The 15,947-nt window shown below is 37.4% G+C and overlaps 1 protein-coding gene across 1 annotated transcript in view; it reads left to right on the top strand.

Annotated features, from left to right (window-relative positions):
- CEP350 (centrosomal protein 350) overlaps nt 1–15,947 on the top strand; it is a 165,457-nt gene that overhangs the window by 14,736 nt on the left and 134,774 nt on the right. The window lies entirely within an intron of this gene.

Consider the following 15,947-nt stretch of genomic DNA (forward strand, 5'->3'; position numbering starts at 1 on the left):
AAAGAAACTAGAGAAACATCTTTCTTTTTGTTTTTTTTTTTTAATTTTAAACAGCTTTATGGAGGCATATTTTATGTCATAACAAAGAAACATCTTAAAAGTAGAAATGACATGGTAACTCAGTATATGATGGAGTAAGGGAGAGACAGGAATGTCAAAGATGAGCTGGATACAAGGTAATCCTATTTACTAAGACAGAGAGCAAGAAGAAGGAACAATTTTGAACATAGATGATAATAAGTTTAATTTGTTTTAAACTTGATAAATTTGAGATACCAATGGGTACTTGGAGGTGGGCTATCTAATAGACTGAAAACTTGGATCCAGAGCTCATAGAAACACCTAGGAAAGAAATAGGATGACATTTATGAAATAGTTGAAACCAGGAAGGTGTATGAGATTGCCTAGCAAGAAGGAGCGAGAGAAAAAGAGGCATAGGAATAGAGCCTTTGGAAATGTTACCACTGATGAACTGGGCAAAAATAGAGAAGCTCTCAATCAAGAAAAAATGATCAAGAGGTAAAGGAAACAGGAGAAAGAGTATGTTTTACTAATTCCAAGAGTAGTGAAAGTTTCAGTATGAAAGTTTAAAATCTGAAATGTTAATAGACCAGCATTATAATACACAACAACTGGAAAATTGTGTTATCAGGAAGGTATGTTTCCTAGATTTTCTAGACAGATATAATTCTTTTTAATGTTAAATCTTTCTAAGACTTTCTTAAAAGTAAACCTGTAAATCAGAAAAAATATATAGTTTTTTGGACTCTGTCCTAATTTTTGGTTTAGAAAATAAGGACTTTTTTGTTGAAGGACTATTCATAAGAAAGTGAACTTGAAAGATAAAGACAAAATTTTATCAGTGGATTAAAAGCTATATTCTCTGGTGACCAAAGAAAACCTTACATATATTTCTGAAAAGAATAAAGTTTTCCATGTTCTTTCTCTCTCTCTCTTTGTGAACGGTACATTTCTTAGCACAATTTCTACAGTATATATTTTTCTAAATAACTTTTTTTCTTTTAATATAAGATTTAGAGGCTTGAAATGAATGATATTATTTCCTTGGACCTTATTTTTCTGTTTTTATCCTTTTATTTTTCCCTTAAGGTAGCTCACATAAAGGGAAGTTTGTGGTAAGGCTTCACAGTGGCCTCAAGGAATGCAAGGGCACAAAATGAGGTACTGGTATTATGGGAACTAGAAAATTGTCAAGAGCAAGACCATTTTTTCCTTTTATTTGGGGCCACATGCTTTCTCATTTGTTTTTCTTTGATCTTCCTCTTGCTTTTTCATCATGATTTTTCAGTTTGTCTCCTCATAGCTCGTTGCCTCAGTTACTTAATGTGCCAGTACCAAAATTCTGTGATGTCTTTTGCTAGGCACTGGATAGGCTGCCCTTGAGTCAATTCCTCACTCCTTATTCAATCAGCTATAGCTGGGGTGAGGGACAGGGCCAAAAGGGACAGGGCCTTGAGCATGGGGGGCATAGGGGAGTGGGGGGGTGGGACAGGGATAGTTTGTTAGAAGGGGACTATGGGTAGGCAGGCACAGTGATTGAGGTTGTAGTACACTCATACACAATTTCATTTAACAAACTTTCTCAGGAACTTTTTTTTTTGGTTTTTTTTGGCGGCTGGCTGATATGCGGATCTGAACCTGTGACGTTTTTGTAAGGCAACACTCTAACCAACTGAGCTAACAAGTCGCACTCTAACCAACTGAGTTTACCAGTCAGCCCCCTTTTCAGGAACATTTTAAAGGTATAATTTTGGATCAGTTGTTTTGTGATCAATTGGAAGGACTGCCATTTTTGACTTTTGAAACGTGTTGGAGTCAAAGGGGTACATGATAAATGCCGAGATCCGGATAGTGGTTATTACCTCTGGATGAAGGGAGACAAATAGGTATGAGTAGAGATACAAGGGTGACTTCAGCCAAATTGGTAATAGTTTATTTCTTAAACAGAGAGGTGAGTACATGTGTTTATTATATTATCTCTTATCTTTTGGTATACCTTAACTATTTATAGTCAATTTAAAATATAGTAAAGAAGCAAGTCTATTTGTATATGATTGAAAATTATTTAAATTTAGACTTTGGCAGATGATAAGCTTCAGAAAATAAAGCAGTCCAATAGGCTGTTGAAAAGTTCTTAACCTTTTCCTGAATGTCAAAATCATTGACACTGTGGCTTTTAGCTATTATGCTATGGATAACATAATTCATAAAATAACTTTAAAAATATTAAGTTAATTAGATTATCTGGTCTAACTCTTAGAAGCATTGATACAGAAAACCTTAGTTATCTGCCAAATGGAAGTGGAAGGGTGTGACAAACTTAGTACAAGACAACAAAATGCTTAACTTTATAAGTTTGGTGTGTTGATGTCCTTAGGCTCCTGAAGCAAAATGGTCTTTGTTCTTTTCTTCTATCTTCTTCATGTAGACATGTTCTAATTAATGTAGTGTCTTTAAGGATATACTTCCCAGAAGTATTAACAGATGTCCCCCAGTAGAATTAATGTTTCCTTTTGTGATAATTGTACATGTATTATGGCAATGACCAGATTGTTATATTTCTCAATTATATTATATCTGTGTTTATCTTACCCCTTTGAGAATGTGATGAAGACCTTGACTTCCCACTCTAGAAAAACTTACTTCAATGACACATGAAATTTCAAGTACAATTTCAGGGAGTTTATAAATTCCTTGAATATCGTTCATGGATCCCTATGTTAATAATACTTGTACTAGATTGTGAGGTTGTAGGGGTTAGGGCCATTTCTTTATTTTTTTGTAACACAATGCTTTGCACAAGTAGATACTGAAAAAATATTGTTAGTACAAGGCTATTGATATGCAAGTTTACTTTACTCATTCTCAGTCTTAAAAGTCAAAGACAATTACATTACATTAAAAAAAATTCTAACTATTTTCTGTATACAAGGTACATTTAAAGTAAAGTGATCCAGAAAGCTTAGAATTAAAAAGATAGGGCAGATGCAATAAGTATAGCAATGCTTGCTCTTTATTAATAGCATACAAAGTACAATTTAATACTAAAATGCACTTCTCTGGGATCAAAGATAGTCTTTTTTATTGATGAAATACGAAATCCACATTGGCAACATAACCATGAACTTTTATATACCAAATAATAATATCAAATTATTCAGAGGTTACCTTTTAGAAATATGAAGAGAAGTGGGACCTGGGAGGAGTTCAGCCGCGTGGCCGAGAAGGTCTACCTTGCTGACCCTATGAAGTGTGAGATCCCTGAGTCACTGTCGCCACCACCAGATGGACTTTGGGCTTCCCAGCATCAGAAACTGTGTCAGGGGATTACGTGGAGCTGAAAGTCCCAACCCTGTAATCATGGCTTGGTCTTTCTGGTGACCAGCCCCCACCTGAAGTGATCCAGGAGTTACCAGCCACCAGTCATCTCATTGGCATACAGAAGATACTCTTAACACTGTGGAGATTAGAACAGTTTTAGGACTTGGGGACCAGGAAACAGGATAAAGACCAAATACAGATTTTTTCCCAACTTCCGGTGAAGGTGGCGGAATAGACGGTCCCTAGTGTCACTCTCTCCCACAAATCAACCGATTTAAACTATAAAAACATAACATCAAGTGCATATGGAACGGGGAGACGTCCAGTGGGGGAGGCAGAAGCTCCACGGAGACCACATGCCCTGTGGGGCTGCTGTCGCACCATCTGGCAGATAGGCTTCACCGCTGCCACCCGGCTCCATTCCCAGCCCAGCCCAGTGTGCACAGAGTGGGGAGACGTCTGGCAGGGGAGGCGGAGGCTCCACAGAAACCACACACCCTGTGGGGCCACAACTGCGTGATCCAGCAGGTAGGCTTCACTGCAGGCACCCGGCTCCATTCCCAGCCCGACCTAGGGCGCTTGGAGCAGGGAGATGTCCAGCAGGGGAGGCGGGAACTCTATGGGGACCACACCGCTGCCGCGCGATCCAGCAGCCCGGCCCAGTGCGTACGGAGCACAGAGAGGTCCAGCAGGGCAGATAGAAGCTCCGTAGAGTCCACACACCCTGTCGGGGGGCCACCGCCGCACGATCCAGCAGGAGGTAGGCTTCACCGCCACCACCCGCTCCATCCCAAGCCTGGCCTAGCACGCATGGAGCAGGGAGAAGTCCAGCACGGGAGGTGGAAGCTCAGCAGAGACCACACACCCTGTGGTACCGCCCCGTGATCCAGCAGCCCGGCCAAGTCCAAGCTGACCAGAGAGGTGGCACCCCGGAGAGGCCCAAGACCCGAGGCAACCACACAAACAAGGCACTAGTGGCCAACTGAGCAGTCACTGAGGTAGCCATACAAAATTGGCAACCACAGCAACATCTTAGTCAGTTAATAGTGCCACAATGAATAAATATCGAAGAAAAGATACCAGAAATACGAAAAATCAAGAAAGTACACCACCAAAGGATAATAACTCTCAAGCTCTAGATTCTATAGAACAAGAAGCCCTTGAAATGACTGACAAGGAATTTCGAGTGATAATTCTAAGGAAACTGAATGAGATACAATAAAAGTCAGCTAGACATTATGATGAAATGAGGAAAAGTATACAGGACCCGAAAGAAGAAATGTACAAGGAAATCAATGCCCTGAAAAAAAATGTAGCAGAACTTGCTGAACTGAAGAAGTTATTCAGGGAAATAAAAAACACAGTGGAGAGTTTAACCAGCAGGCTTGCGGAAGTTGAAGAGAGAACCTCTGAACTTGAAGATGGGCTGTTTGAAATAACACAAGAAGACAAAAAAAAGAAAAACGAATCAAAGGCATTGAAGAAAATCTGAGAGATATATCAGACAACCTTAAGAGCTCAAATATTCAAGTCATGGGTATTCCAGAAGGGGAGAAAAAGGAGATTGCATTGAAAACATATTCAACAAAATAGTGGCAGAAAACTTCCCAGGCATAGGAAAAATCACAGATCTTCAGATCTAGGAAGCTCAACGATCTCCAAGCGTATTCAACCCAAAAAGGTCTTCTCCAAGACATGTTATAGTCAAATTGGCAAAACTCAAAGACAAAGAGAGAATCTTAAAAGCTGCAAGAGAGAAGCATCAAATCACCTATAAGGGAGCCCCAATCAGGCTAACATCAGACTTTTCATCACAAACCCTAAAAGCTAGAAAGGAATGGGATGATATATTCAAAATACTAAAAGACGGAGATTGCCAGCCAAGAATACTCTACCCTGCAAGGCTATCCTTCCGAAATGAAGGGCAAATAGTATATTTCTCAGAGAAACAAAAACTGTGGGAGTTCACCACCACACGACCACCCTTACAAGAAATTCTCAAGGGAGTACTGGGTTTGGTTCCTGAAAAATAACTACCACTGCCATAAAAACCCAAGAAAAAAATCAAAACCCACTAGTATAATAAAAATGGCACTCATGAAGAGAAAGCAAACAAACAAAAAATCTATCTACAACCCAAGGAACCAACAAACACAGAAAACAAACAATAAACCAGAAATCAAGGAACAAAAGACACCTAAGACAACCAAACAATAATCATTAAAATGCTAGGAATAAATCAACACTTTTCTTTTTCATTTTTTTTTTTTAAAGATGACCGGTCAGGGGATCTTAACCCTTGACTTGGTGGTGTCAGCACCACTCTCAGCCAGTGAGCAAACCGGCCATCCCTATATGGGATCCGAACCCACGGCCTTGGTGATATCAGCACCACACTCTCCCGAGTGAGCCACGGGCCGGCCCTAAATCAACACTTTTCAATAACAACTCTTAATGTAAAAGGCTTAAATTCCCCCATCAAAAGACACAGACTGGCTGACTGGATTAAAAAGGAGGACCCAACTATATGCTGCTTTCAAGAGACCCACCTCACACATAAAGACTCACATAGACTAAGAGTGAAAGGATGGAAAAAGATTTACCATGCAAACAGAAAAGAAAAACGAGCTGGAGTAGTTATTCTTATATCTGATAAAATAGACTTTAAACTAAAAACCATAAAAAGAGACAATGAGGGACGCTACGTAATGATAAAAGGATTGATCCATCAAGAAGACATAACAATCATAAATATATATACACCCAATGTTGGAGCAGCCAGATTTATAGAACAAACTCTATTAGACCTAAAGAAGGAAATAGACACTAATATCATAATAGCTGGGAACCTGAACACTCCACTGTCAATATTGGGCAGATCATCTAGGCAAAGTATCAGCAGAGAAACACCAGATCTAAACAATACTCTAGACCAATTGGACTTGGCAGATATGTACGGAACATTCTATCCAACAACCTCAGAATATTCATTCTTCTCATCAGCACATGGATCATTCTCCAGAATAGATCACATATTAGGTCACAAATCAAGTCTCAACAAATTCAAAAAAATTAGAATTATCCCATGTATTTTTCAGATCACAATGGATTAAAATTAGAAATCAAAAACAAATGAAATTCCGGAAACTATACAAACACATGGAAATTAAACAGCATTCTACTTAATGACATATGAGTCCAAGAAGAAATCAAGCCGGAAATCAAAAAAATTTATTGAAAATAATGAAAATAATGATACATCATACCAAAACCTGTGGGATACTGCAAAAGCAGTACTAAGGGGGAAATTTATTGCATTAAATGCTCACCTCAGAAGAATGGAAAGATGGCAAGTGAACAACCTAACACTTCACCTTAAAGAACTAGAAAAACAAGAACAATCCAAACCTAAAGTTAGCAGACAGAAAGAAATCATTAAGATCAGAGCAGAACTGAATGAAATTGGATCCCCAAAAAACAATACGAAAGATCAATGAATCAAAAAGTTGGTTTTTTGAAAAGATAAATAAAATTGACAAACCATTAGCATGGCTAACAAAAAAAAGAAGAGAGAAGATTCAAACAACAAAAATTAGAAATGAAAAAGGTGATATTATACCTGATTCATCTGAAATACAAGGAATCATTCAAGACTACTATAAACAACTATATGCCAACAAGTTTGAAAATCTGGAGGAAATGGATAAATTTCTGGACACACACAAGCTCCCAAAACTGAGCCATGAAGAAGTAGAAAATCTGAACAGACCAATAACAATAAAGGAGATTGAAGCTGTTATCAGAAGGCTCCCAACAAAGAAAAGCCCAGGACCAGATGGATTCACAGCAGAATTTTACCAAACATTCAAAGAGGAATTGACACCGATTCTTCACAAACTATTCCAAAACATTGAAACAGACGCAAATCTCCCAAACTCATTCTGTGAAGCAAACATCATCCTGATACCAAAACCAGGTAAAGATATAACCAAAAAGGAAAACTTCAGGCCGATATCCTTGATGAATATAGATGCAAAAATCCTCACTAAAATACTAGCAAACAGGATACAGCAACACATACGTAAAATTATTCACCACGACCAAGTGGGATTCATCCCAGGGATGCAAGGTTGGTTCAACATATGCAAATCAATAAATGTGATACACCATATTAATAAAATCAAACACAAGGACCATATGATCATCTCTATAGATGCTGAAAAAGCATTTGATAAAATTCAACACTCATTCATGACAAAGACCCTCTATAAGTTAGGTATAGATAGAAAGTATCCCAACATAATCAAAGCCATATATGATAAACCCACTGCCAATATCATCCTGAATGGGGAAAAGCTGAAAGCTTTTCCTTCAAGAACAGGAACTAGACAAGGATGCCCACTCTCACCACTCCTATTCAACATAGTGTTGGAAGTACTAGCCAGAGCAATCAGAGAAGAGAAGGAAATAAAGGGCATCCAGATTGGAAAAGATGAAGTCAAACTGTCCCTGTTTGCAAATGACATGATCCTATATATCGAACAGCCTAAAGCCTCTACAAAAAAGCTCTTGGAGTGGATAAATGATTTCAGCACAGTAGCAGGATACAAAATCAACATACAAAAATCAGCAGCATTTCTATTCTCCAATAGTGAACATGCAGAAAGAGAAATTAAGAATGCCTGTCCATTTACAATAGCCACCAAAAAAGTAAAATACTTAGGAATTGAGTTAACCAAGGAGGTGAAAAATCTCTATAATGAGAACTACAAACCACTGCCGAGAGAAATTAGAGAGGATACAAGAAGATGGAAAGATATCCCATGCTCTTGGATTGGAAGAATCAACAAGTGAAAATTTCCATACTACCCAAAGTGATATACAAATTCAATGCAATCCCCATCAAAATTCCAATGACATTTTTCTCAAAAGTGGAAAGAACTATCCAGACATTTATATGGAATAACAAAAGACCACGCATAGCCAAAGCAACGCTGAGCAAAAAAAATAAAACTGGAGGCATAACACTACCTGACTTTAAACTATACTACAAAGCTATAATAACCAAAACAGTATGGTACTGGCATAAAAACAGGCACACTGATCAATGGAATAGAATAGAGAATCCAGAGATCAACCCCCTCACCTACAGCCATCTGATCTTTGAAAAAGGCACCAAGCCTATACACTGGGGAATAGACTGCCTTTTTAACAAATGGTGCTGGGAGAACTGGATATCAATACGCAGGAGAATGAAACTAGACCCATACCTTTCACCATACACTAAAGTCAACTGAAAATGGTTTAAAGAATTAAATATACACCCTGAAACAATAAAACTTCTTAAACAAAACATAGGAGAAACACTTCAGGAAGTAGGACTGGACACAGACTTCATAAATATGACCCCAAAAGCACGGGCAACCAAAGGAAACATAAACAAATGGGATTATATCAAACTAAAGAGCTTCTGCACAGCAAAAGAAACAATTAACAGAGTTAAAAGACAACCAACAGAGTGGGAGAAAATATTTGCAAAAGATACATCTGACAAAGGATTAATTTCCAGAATATGAAGGAACTCAAACAACTTTACAGGAAAAAAACAAGCAACCCAATTAAAAAATAGGCAAAAGAGCTAAGTAGGCATTTCTGTAAGGAAGATATATAAATGGCCAACAGACATATGAAATAATGCTCAACAGCACTCAGCATCCAGGAAATGCAAATCAAAACTACACTGAGCTACCATCTCACCCCAGTTAGGATGGCTAAAATCCAAAAGACTCTGAACGATAAATGCTGGCGAGGTTGCAGAGAAAAAGGAACTCTCATACATTGTTGGTGGGACTGCAAAATGGTGCAGCCTCTATGGAAAATGGTATGGAGGTTCCTCAAACAATTGCAGGTAGATGTACCATATGACCTAGCTATCCCCTGCTGGGAATATACCCAGAGGAATGGAAATCATCAAGTCGAAGGTATACCTGTTCCCCATTGTTCATTGCAGCACTCTTTACAATAGCCAAGAGTTGGAACCAGCCCAATTGTCCATCATCGGATATGGAAAATGTGGTATATCTACAGAATGGAATACTAAGCTATAAAAAAGAATGAAATACTGCCATTTGCAACAACATGGATCAACCTTGAGAGAATTATGTTAAGTGAAACAAGTCAGGCACAGAAAGAGAAATTCCACATGTTCTCACTTATTGGTAGGAGATAAAAATAAATAAATTCACACACACACACACACACACACACACACACAAATTGGGGCGGGGAGAAGACACAACAATTAGAATTCCTTGAAGTTGACACGACAAGCATACAGTAAGGACATTGTTGGATGGGAGGGGGGAGAGGGAGGAGGGAGGGAGGTTTCAGTAATGGGCCACAATAATCAACCACATTTTATATCGACAAAATAAAATTTTTTAAAAAAATATGAAGAGAAGTGGACAAAATTCAATAGTTGTGGTAGATTTTTTTGTTCATCTCTGTTAATTCTTAACAGATTTAATAGGCAAAAGAGAATACAGAATTGTTCAATAAATAAATCTGAATTTTCCATAAGGCTGTAGATTAAAACTGTTGTCATGATGTCTGTAAAATATTTAAGTGGGAAGGTAGTTTCATTATTCTCCAAGAAGTAATCTTGAATATGTTTAATCTATTTTGACTTGGTACACACTTTAAAGTGGTTGGAAAAACACATTTTGCAAATTGAGATTTATGCTTTAAAGATAATAAGCCTTTTGATAGGTTAGATTATCTTTCTATGAAGATTTTTTTCATTCTTTTTCTCAATTTTTTATATTTTTATAAAAGTGGTGATTTATATATATTATATATTATTACATAAAGAACAAACCTACTTAAATACATTTTATTGAAAATATTCACTTATGGGACATTTATACCAGAGATTTTGAAAGATGGATTATTGAAAAATTGAGTTACTTCATGAGAATGGACATGTTACAGAACTGAATTAAAAGTATAATTGTAAACAGAAACTAGGATATAATTCATGTTATCTGAAAATACTTTTAATTGAAGTGTAATAGAAACTGAAAAGCACATAAGTGTACAGCTTGGTGACGTCTCATAAACTGAACACATACATGCAGTCTCTCAAACCAATAAACAATATTTAGCAGTAACTCAGAAGTCCTTCCTTGCTTCAGTTGCAGTCACCTCTGCAAGCACTTCAAGGGTGATGACTGTCTTCACTTTTAGCACCATACCCATAGATTACTTTCACCTCTTTTGAACTGGCTAATGGGATTATACTAGGGGCCTTCAAAAAGTTCATGGAAAATGCCTATTATGAAAAAACTATGCATGGATTTCGAAATTTTTTTGCACCAAAGTAAACTCTACTAACTTGTTATAACATGTCTGAACAGGATCTAGTTTGAGGCACTAAGAAGGATAAGACATCAATATGGAAAGAGCCCCGATCAGAGCAATGTGAATTCTGCCAAAATTGCAGCAATAACAAATGTCAAATTTATGGTGAAGCTTAGGTGGAAGAATGGTGAAATCGTTGATGCTTTATGAAAAGTTTATGGGGGCAGTGCCCCAAAGAAATCAGTTTACAAATGGATAACTCATTTTAAGAAGGGGCAAGATAATGTTGAAGGTGAAGTCTGCAGTAGCAGACCATCCACATCAATTTGCAAGTAAAAAATTAATCTTGTTGGTGCCCTACTTGAAGAGGACCAATGATTAACATCACAAACAGTAGCCAACACTACAACAGATATCTCAGTTTGGTTCAGCTTACACAATTCTGACTGAAAAATAACAGTTGAGCAAACTTTCTACTCAATGGATGCCATAACTGTTGCACCCAGATCAGCTGCAGACAAGAGCAGAGCTTTGAATGGAAATTTTAAATAAGTGGGATCAAGATCCTGAAGCATTTCTTTTAGGAATTGTAACAGGTGATGAAACATGGCTTTACCAGTATGATCCTGAAGACAATCAAAAAGCCATGACTACTAAGAGGTAGAAGTGATCCTGTGAAGCAAAAGTGGACAGGTCAAGTGCAAATGTCATGGCAACAGTTTTTTGGGATGCTCAAGACATTTTGCTTGTTGATTTTCTGAAGATAACATCTGCTTATTATGAGGTTGTTTTGAGAAAGTTAGCCAAAGCTTTAGCAGCAAAATGCCCGTGAAAGCTTCACCAGAGAGTCCTTCTCCATATGACAATGCTCCTGCTCATTCCTCTTATCAAACAAGGGCAATTTTGCAAAAGTTTTTGTGGGAAGTCATTAGGAAATCACCTTACAGTCCTGATTTGGTTCCAACTTCTTTTTGTTTCCTAATCTTTAAAAAAAAAAAATCTTTAAAGCGCACCATTTTTCTTCAGTTAATAATGTAAAAAAGACTGCATTGACATGGTTAAATTCCCAGGATCCTTAGTTGTTTAGGGATGTACTAAATGGCTGGTATCATTGCTTACAAAAGTGACTTGGACGTGATGGATTTATGTCGCGAAATAAAGTTTATATTTTTTATTTTTATCTCTTAATTCCATTTTTCCATGAACTTTTTGAAGTCTCTCGTATGGCACGTGCTCTGGGTTTTGGTGTTGTTAACTTGTTTGTGATATCCAACTATCTTGTTGCATGTAGTTTTAATTAGTTCTTTCTGATTATTAATGGTCAATATAACTATTATTTATAGTATAAAATTTTGCATAAATGTCATATTCATAATATTTAGTCATTTGTATTTGAAGATGATTGACCATTAGTAGGTCATTTATTTTGAAGCGGAGGTAGATTTTCTTTTATGTTTACTCATCTCCACTGTCTCAGCCTATTAGCATTAGCCCTAAACATAGAGATTATGGATACATATGTAGTTTTTGATTAATCTATTTCTTCTTCCCATTGGAAAATTGATCTTTCCTATATATTTTAGCATTTATTTTAGTTTTAAAATGAAGAAATGTCTGCCCAAAGAAAGCTTTTGTCAAATCATTGAGATTATTTATTAATATAGAATAACTTGTTTGTTTAGTTATCATTTTTCAGTTTGCTGGACCAGAAATATCTTTATCAGAAGGAAAGTAAAATATGTTAATTTTTAAAATTCTATTGGCAGCTCTGATTATAGTTTTTATGATCAAAAAATTTTTATTGATTTTAGTTTTTCTACCATTCCTGTCTATTTTCAAAAGCCTAAATTTACTTTTCTTGGAGCCATATTCTATAATATATGGCAAATTTTATTTTTAGAACATTTTAACATTTTTTTTCTGGGAAACTTATGAAGCAAGATTATTTACTATTACGTAAAATTAACTCCCTTCAAAATTAATTATATGTTTTAAAGTATTTGGACATAGTAGCTTTTCTTTTCTTAAATTTAAATTGGGTTCTTTAATATTCAACATACTGTACTGTGTCTGCAGACAACTAACTGGGGAAAATAACTTTTATCAAATATGACAAAGGTTTAATATATTCATAATGTAGAGACCTCATCACATTGATATGAAAAACATTAAGGTCCTGGTAGGTAGGTGGACAAAGGATGAGTAAAGATAAAGCACAAATGAAAAACTAAGATTAAGATCTGTGGGAGAATGTTTAATCCTGCTAGCATCTGCCAAATTCAAATTAAAGCAACCATTTTCTTCCTATTAAACCAGCAGAAGTAAAAAGAAAGATAATGCTCAGTATTATAAGGTATTAATGAAACTGAGAGGCTTTTATTGTAAATTGGAAACAATTCATCATGGGATCTCAAGAGCAGCATGTTCTTCACATGCTTTATTCTAGTTTAACCACACTTTGTAGATCCTGTTCTAGGTAAATAATTCCAATAAGCAAAAATTTATATGCACAAATATGTTCATTTCAGTGTTATTTGTAATAGAGAAAATGAGACAGAATATTGTATTGGATATATATTGCTGTGTAACTTATAACCTCCCATCCCCACCTCAATTTAAGCAGTTTAAAACAACAAACATTTGTTATCTCACATTTTGTAGGTGAGGAATTCAGGAGCAGCTTATCTGTTTGATTTTGGTTTAAGGTCTCTAATGAGGTTGTAATTAGGATGTGAGGTAGGGCTGCGATCATCTGAAGGCTTGAATGGGGCTGGAGGGGATCTGCTTCCAGGTTAGCTCACTCACATAGCTGTAGCCAGGAGGCATCAGTTTTTTGCCACATGGACCTCTTCGTGGGGTTGCTTGATTGTTTTCATGATGTGGAGAGAGAAAGGAGAAAATGCCTTTTATAACTGAGTTTTGGAAGTCACATGTAGTCACTTCCAGCACATTCAATATTAGTTGAGAGTGAGTCACTAAGTCCAGCCTATACTCATGGGAAAAGAATTAAGCTCCACTTCATGAAGAAAAGAATATCAAAGACTTTTTGGATATATTTTAAAACCACAAGTGTCCAGCAGTTAAGTAGGGAACAAAATTGAAGTGACAGTGATTACAATAAAAAAAGAAAAGAAGAAGAAAATTAAAAGGAATAGAAGGGAATATGCAAAATATCTTAATAGTTGTTGTTAGGATTTGGGGAATGGGGATGAAATTTTCTCTCTGTATTTTCCAAACTTTCTATGTTATTATGTCACTTTTGTAACAGAATAATTCCTCTGTATTCACAGGAAAATGTAATTTGATTTTTATTATCAAGCTGCCTAAGCATAAGCAGATCATGATATAATTTTTTTCCTTTCGTTTTTTTTATTGTGGTAAAATACACATAACATAAACTGTACCATTGTCGGGCTTTAAAAACTAACGCCACCTTAAGTGACATTACAAGTGGCGCCATTATGGGCCCACAAGGGCGTATTAACGTGGCAGCCTAAGACGGTGCCGGGAGGAAGTAGGGTGGGGGTGTCTGCGGGAACCTTGCCTTAGCCCTTATTGGCCAAATACGCGCTTCCGTACTTGAGGTTGCAATAGCTAGGCATTGAGACAGGATGCATGCTCTCTTGACCTTTAGGCTGATAAGATTATGTAAAAAAAACCTCCCTTCCCCATTTGCCTTTAAAAGCAAGTGCTTGTGTGATAATAAACGGAACTGCTCGACAGAACCCCCGCTGCGTCTGAGTGTCCTTTAACCGGGCTGTTTTTGGGGCTGGAGGTGTGCTCACCTCTCTTCATGGCTCTCTTCCCCTGTCTCCTTCCAAAGGGGACAGGAGGGAAAGAGGAATCCCGGGCCATTTGCTCGCCCACCGAAAGGAACGAGGCTAGGGCTGTTCGGGTCGGCCAGTGGCCTTAAAAACTAACGCCACCTTAAGTGACATTACAAGCGGCGCCATTATGGGCCCACAAGGGCGTATTAATGTGGCAGCCTAAGACGGCGCCGGGAGGAAGTAGGGTGGGGGTGTCTGCAGGAACCTTGCCTTAGCCCTTATTGGCCAAATACACGCTTCTGTGCTCATGGTTACAATAGCTAGGCATTGAGACAGGATGCATGCTCCCTTGACCTTTAAGCTGATAAGATTATGTAAAAAACCTCCCTTCCCCATTTGCCTTTAAAAGCAAGTGCATGTGTGATAATAAACGGAACTGCTCGACAGAACCCCCGCCGCATCTGAGTGTCCTTTAACTGGGCTGTTTTTGGGGGGCCGGCAGGTGTGCTCACTTCTCTTCACGGCTCTCTTCCCCCGTCTCCTTCCAAAGGGGACAGGAGGGAAAGAGGAATCCCGGGCCATTTGCTCGCCCACTGAAAGGAACGAGGCTAGGGCTGTTCGGGTCGGCCGGCAGCGGACCTGACATACCATCTTAACCATTTTTAAGTGTACAGTTCAGTGGTATTAAGTGCATTCATATTGTTGTGCAAATCATCACCACCATCCATCTCCAGAACTCTTTTCATCTTGCAAAACTGAAACTCTCTACCCATTAAACAATGACTCTTGCTTGCCCTTTCCTCTCAGCCCCTCATAACCACGATTCTACTTTGTGTCTCGATGATTTTGACTACTCTGAGTACCTCATATCAGTGGAATCATACAGTATTTGTCTTTTTGTGACTGGCTTATTTATACTTATCATAATGTCAGTGTTCTTCCATGTTGTGGCATATGTCAGAATTTCCTTCCTTTTAAGGCTGAATAATATACCATTGTATGTATATGTCACATTTTGCTTATCCATTCATCTGTTGATGAACACTTGGCCTGCTTCCACATTAGCTATTGTGAATAATGCTGCTATGTACATGAGTGCATAAATATTTCTTCAAGGCTCTACTTTCAGTTATTTTGAGTGTATACCCAGAAGTGGAATTGCTGGATCATATGGTAATTCTATTTTTAATTTTTTGAGGAACTACTATACTGTTTCTCACAGTGACTGCACTGTTTCACATTCCCACTAACAGTGCCCAAGGGTTCTGATTTTTCCATATCTTCACCAGTGTTATATTCTGTTGGGATGTTTTTTTGTTTATTTGTTTTTTTATAGTAGCCATCCTAATGTGTGTGAGATGATCATGATAGAACTTTTAATGGTTTATTTTTCTAAGAAAAAAGAAAATTATCAGATTATCATAAACTCTTAAGTGGATATAAAGATACATTTTAGAGATGACAAAATCCTTTTTTGAC

The sequence above is a fragment of the Cynocephalus volans genome, chromosome 8, assembly GCF_027409185.1.
Source record: "Cynocephalus volans isolate mCynVol1 chromosome 8, mCynVol1.pri, whole genome shotgun sequence".
NCBI classification, from domain to species: Eukaryota; Metazoa; Chordata; class Mammalia; order Dermoptera; family Cynocephalidae; genus Cynocephalus; species Cynocephalus volans.